The sequence below is a fragment of the Gigantopelta aegis genome, chromosome 10 (assembly GCF_016097555.1).
Source record: "Gigantopelta aegis isolate Gae_Host chromosome 10, Gae_host_genome, whole genome shotgun sequence".
Taxonomy (NCBI): domain Eukaryota; kingdom Metazoa; phylum Mollusca; class Gastropoda; order Neomphalida; family Peltospiridae; genus Gigantopelta; species Gigantopelta aegis.
In genome coordinates this window covers 37901404-37907403 of record NC_054708.1, presented here as the reverse complement: position 1 = coordinate 37907403, position 6000 = coordinate 37901404, and positions in this window count along the sequence as shown.

The following is a 6000-nucleotide window of genomic DNA, read 5'->3' as shown; positions in this document are numbered from 1 at the left end:
TCCATGCTCACTAACAACACATGTTGTCAGTACAGATAGGCAATATGTTCATACCAGAAAATAGTCTGCAAAACATAGTTTAACAACCTTATCCTTGATTAAAACAATTTAAATACCCAAATAATTTACAACTGTTCTGAATGGGTCATGACTTCGTTTTAATGTCTGATTCTTTGTAGGGGCAGAAAAATGCATCAAACATTCTGCAGTTGAAAAACATCTAATAACGGGGATGATAGTTAAAAAACTTTATCTGATCCTGTCAAATGGACCCGATATAAGTAATTTTAAGGAATAATAAAAATTAAAAAAAAGTAAAAATATATACGCAAGTGAAATATCTTGGTCATATAGTGTTAGCTGAAGGAGTTAAAGTAGATCCAGAGAAAGTGGAAAATATTGTTGATTGGCCAGCTCCATCAAATCCTGATCAACTTAAAGTTACTTGGATTTATGGGATATTATCGCAAATATATTCCCAATTTTTCAGCAATAGCTCGTCCCCTCCACAGTCTTCTTCCACCAACCAGAAGACATCAAAGATGAAGTGAGTTTAGGTTGAGTGGGTATGGGGTGTAGACCAGCAGAATGCTTTCAACAATTGAAGGAAGCCTCGACATCGCCATCCATATTTGCATATGCTGATTACTCTTTGTTTTGAGCTTCACACAGATGCAAGTGCGTCGGGGCTTGGTGAGGTTCTTTACGAGAAACAAGAGGGGTTGAAGGGGGTTATCGCTTATGCAAGTCGTGAAGTTTCCAGATCTGAGAGGAACTATCCTGCACACGAGTTTGAATTTTTAGCTTTGAAATGGGCTGTCACAGAGAAATTCAGTGATTACCTTTATGGCCATAAACTGTTTGTGGTGTACACCGATAACAATCCCCTCGCGTACATTTTAACAACTGCCGAGCTTGACTCCACAGGGCACAGGTGGTTAGCAGCTTTAGCATCCTATGACTTTTCTATTTTGTACAAGCCAGGGAAAAGTAATTTGGATGCTCATGCTCTTTTTCTCGACTTCCAGGTAGAGACAATACAGGCGATGCAACACTGGGTATTACAGCAGAATCCATCAAAGCTCTCTCAGCAGCATGTCAAATTCCCTGTTATGTTGAGTATTTGTATGTCAGCTGGGGTCATTGACGATGATGACGAAGATGGTGCCTCAATAAACAGCATGACGTCTCAAGATTGGAGACGCCACCAGACTGAAGATACTACTATTGAACCTTTCCTAAGAAGCATGACTCAAGGTAGATGACCACCATTGCATGCATTACCTCGTACAGTAGAAGCTGTGTCTATGTACAGAGAGTTTGACCATTTGAAGCTTTACAGAGGTGTTCTCCATCGCTCGACTACTGTCAGGGGATAGGAGAAGATGCAATTAGTGTTTCCTACAAAGTTTAGAGACACAGCATTGCGAGGTTTGCATGATGATGTTGGTCATATGGGGAGTGAACTCTTTCTCTTTTGAAAGATTGTTTTTTCTGGCCGTTTATGTCCAAGAGTGTGGACGAGTGGGTGAAGAGTTGTGGCAGATGTTTGCGACGTAAGGGTCCAACAAACAGCAGAGCTCCACTTTTAAACATAATTACCAGTCAGCTGCTTAAATTTAATTGTATTGATATTTTTAAAGCTGGAAATGTCCAAAGGTGGCTTTCAAAACATCTTGGTCATTACAGACTACTTCACAAGATATGCTCAAGCCATACCTACAAAGAATCAGACTGCAAAAACCATTGCAGAAATTTTGTTAAATCATTTCTTTGTTCACTATGGTTTTCCTCAGTGCTTACATTCGGACTGGGGTGCTAACTTTGAAAATAAACTGTTGAAAGAGGTGTGTGACATTGCAGGTATCAATAAGTCTAAAACAACGCCATATCATCCTATGGGTAATGGCATGACAGAAAGATTCAACAGGACTTTACTGGATATGCTTCGCACTTTGGATCCAGGAAAGAAGGTTGATGGAAGAGTCACGTAGCACCCTTAGTTCATGCCTATAACTGTACTAGACATGAGTCAACTGGTTTTTCACCATTCTTTCTTATGTTTGGCAGAAATGCATGACTTCCTGTAGATGTTGCTTTGGGGTTGGAATCGATCCAGGGTAAGAAGAACCTGAGTGACTACACAGCAAGCTTGCACAAACGATTACAGGATTCTTATGGGTTAGCAATCAGAGCAGCAGAACATAGTCGACAGCATCAAAAGAAGAACTATGATCTCAAGGTGCATGGTTCAATCCTACAGACAGGGGATAGAGTGTTAGTTTGTTGCTTTGCGTTTGATGGCAAACACAAGATTGCGGACAAGTGGAAAGAGGATCCTTATAGTGTCGATGCTGATGGCTTGCTGTTCAGTGTGAATGTGCATGGACTAGCCGTGACCAATGATCACATGACACCAGAATACAATACCATTGACTAAACTCAGTTTGACGGGAAAGAAAGGTTAGGGTGTTGTCTTATAGGGCATTCTCTACGACGAATATCCTAAAACGAAACGAAATAACTATTTAATAAAATATTATAAAATAAGTAGCTAATAAAATAAAACATATACCTGACCGTTCTTTACCAGGATATCTGTGGTCAAAACATGTTTTAATATTTCAGGTTCCCCTACTTTTTGAAGAGAATATATTATTTTATATACTATTTTCAGGACCTTTATTTGACAGTTGCTAAATAAACAATCTAATTAAAATTAGCTCCACTATTACATTTGGATCTAACACCAGCCAGTTGGAGCTCATGTCCACCAATTAAAACCTTACTTACAGAATCCTGCCAGTGATTTAAAAATAATTTGAAAACATTCCGAATTATCCTGAGGGTATACGATATGCCTTATTTAGACCAGTAGAACTAATTTTAATCGGATTGCTAACAACACTGCGTAGTCCCCAATGTCCAGGTAACATTTCGTCTGTAAATAATAATTTAAATATTGACCAATCACACTTCGCCTTTTATAACGTTATTTGGGAGCATACAAATTCTAAAAATATCGGGCGAGTCTATTTTAGTGGCCGCAGTACAGCGAACCATACCAATACGTACGGGGTGGGTTATCAGTCTTCAATTTTACATTACAAATTATTTATTTTATAAAATAAAACATGTTTTAAGGCATTCGTAATTCACACGAAACATGTCGTATACCCTCAGGATAATTCGGAATGTTTTCAAATTATTTTTAAACCACTGGCAGGATTCTGCAAGTAAGGTTTTGATTGGTGGACATATGAGCTCCAACTGGCTGGTGTTAGATCCACATGTAATAGTGGAGCTAATTTTAATTAGATTGCTAAATAAATTGAATCCTACCCAGCATTGTTGTTGTCCTTTCTGTTTAGAGGGATCTAACCTATATCCTACATATGCATTTTGGTGTTCTTACAATAATGAATAATAGTCAATTCAGAACAATCGTAAATAATATTGCGTTTATAACTCGTTTTAATTAAGAATCAGTTCATTAGAAATTTGATATTTTACAAACTATATTTACTGGTATGAATCTGTATTGACATCAAGTGCTGTTAATGATCGGGGGGGGGGGGGGGGGGGGGGGGGGGGGGGGGGGGGTATATTTCTAAACGCAGGTACCTGAAAACATTTATAAACTAATAAGCTTTCCTGATTAGTGAATGGCATTACACCTTTGTTTACTAGAATGGATTCGTTTTATGTCCATGTTGTTGATGTTTTGCATTATTCGATTGGAATATATTTTATTTCATATACCGTAACAGAAAAATATAGAATATTATTTTCGTAAGTATCGTCTTAGTGTTTTTGTCATTAGCTGAACGCCGTTTGATGGTACCACTCAGCTATCTGGTCTGTCTGGTTAAATGTTACTTTAGACAAAATCATGTTTAAGTTGATGTCTACATTGGTCAGTTGGTGAATTGAGCTCAGCTGAAAGCTCACATTACCCATCATACACGTTGAACTTTTTGCCTTGACTGATATTTTCCTCATGATTTTGCGAGGCAAGCATCCCACCAAAATCACCTACACACAAACTCTCATCTCAGCAAAAAGGCTCAAAACGTTTTTGCTCGGTCGATAGCTGCCATGCGTGGCATGCAGGGTAGGGACAGATAATCTGTCTTTATAATACGTAGTTACTTTAACTGTTCTTTATAATACAAATTTGTCTGTTGTGTGAAGTAATTCAATTTGCCTTATTACGTCACATAAGCAGCTATTGTTGTACACACTGTCATAGCACTGTATTCACAAAAGATTAAAAATAATATCACTATTGACTCGATAACTGTAGTGATGGCAGAACATCTTTGTTTTACTACAGCCCCATTTTTACAATATACATTTTTCTTACACACCCGTTGGTGAGAACACCATGCGTTATGTTTTGGTTACACATTGTTGGTAACACATATGACTGGCTGCTCCTATGTGATGACCATGTCGCCAGTGCCATACCTCCAATGAAAAACTACATGATGGAAATCGATTAGACTGTGACGTATAGTTAACTTGACATTCTGTAAGCCAGCTTCAAGCACAACGGCTATAAATAACTTTTAGTCAAAAAAGATGTTAAAGTTTGTTTAAAACCTGTTTTTGTTTGAGGATATGTAAGAAAGAGAACAATACATTCGTGCTCATTAGATACCATTTATCTCACAACTCGTTGTTTAAAAACGTATCAAACTCGTTTTCGTTCGTTAGATACATTTTAAACAACTCGTTGTGAGATAAATGGTATGTAATGGCCACTCATGTATTATTCTCTATGCAAATGCATAAGAAAATATACATGTAAGATTTACCTTCTCAGGATGAGGTATATTCTGGTGTTGAATGTGTTTCACCTGACAGCCAATTGCAAAATGTGCTGTAAAAATATAATTTTTATGTTCTTTTATTACCATAGTATAAGCGTTAGTAACACATGAATAGGCACCACCAATTCACAATCACTTATTCATAATAAACGACTTCTAGGTCCCTAACCATGTGTTATCAACAATAATAAACACACTGACAAATGCACTTTGTATAGTCTGTGCTAATATATAGGTGTTCAGCATTATATATTTTGATTTGAGTAATTCATTAAAATTCCATAAACTACCGTTATATCATTAGTATTTCAGTTCATGTATTATGGCTGCCACTGTAAGAAAACGCGCAGATTTAAAGTTAACCTTGTATCTCACATTTCAAGCATTGCACATGTATGTAGTCACAAACTTGTAGGGCATAAACAGGCTTAGTTATTTGTTGCGTTATGATTATCTATTGGTATCCGTAACAGTAAAGCATGGCGTGGTTGTGAAACCTCTCTAATATGTAGAAGCAAACCTATAGAGCTCTGTATATAGTGAACACCAAAAGAAATGTGAATATAATTATCAGCTCTAACATAAGATTTTTTGCACATAAATAAATTTGTGTTGAACATATTCAACATGATTCTCTAGGAATAAATAGTTAACAAAATATTAGCAGTCTTAGAATTTTACTGGAACAAGTCAATCAAACGTGTCCCAGTAATTCTTAGTAAGTGTACACATTAGCCGACAGTGGGTGCTGTTCGCATTTTGGGAGAGAAACAACGCCATTGTTCTATTTGTAAAGGTAACCTTTTAACCTATTTTTTTTTACAATGGCACAATTTTGGATGTTTGTTTCTCTGTTTGTTTAACATACCCCGTGTATTAACAGCTTTGTTTGTTACGCATTCATAGTGTAAACATATCTGTGACATTTACTTGTCTGTGTTAAATAAAATACTAATGTGGCCTTGTTTTGTAGGTCAATCTACTGTGTGACCGTTGACCAGTTCATCGAGGATAATCATGGCGGAAATTAGTGTTACTAATGATGATCGTCCGATATTCGTGGCTATATTGGGACATTCTTTCATTCGACGCCTGCAAGACTAGCAAACATTGAACAGGTTAATCATAACTTCCGGCTTAATGTGGACCAATTTCATATATGTTT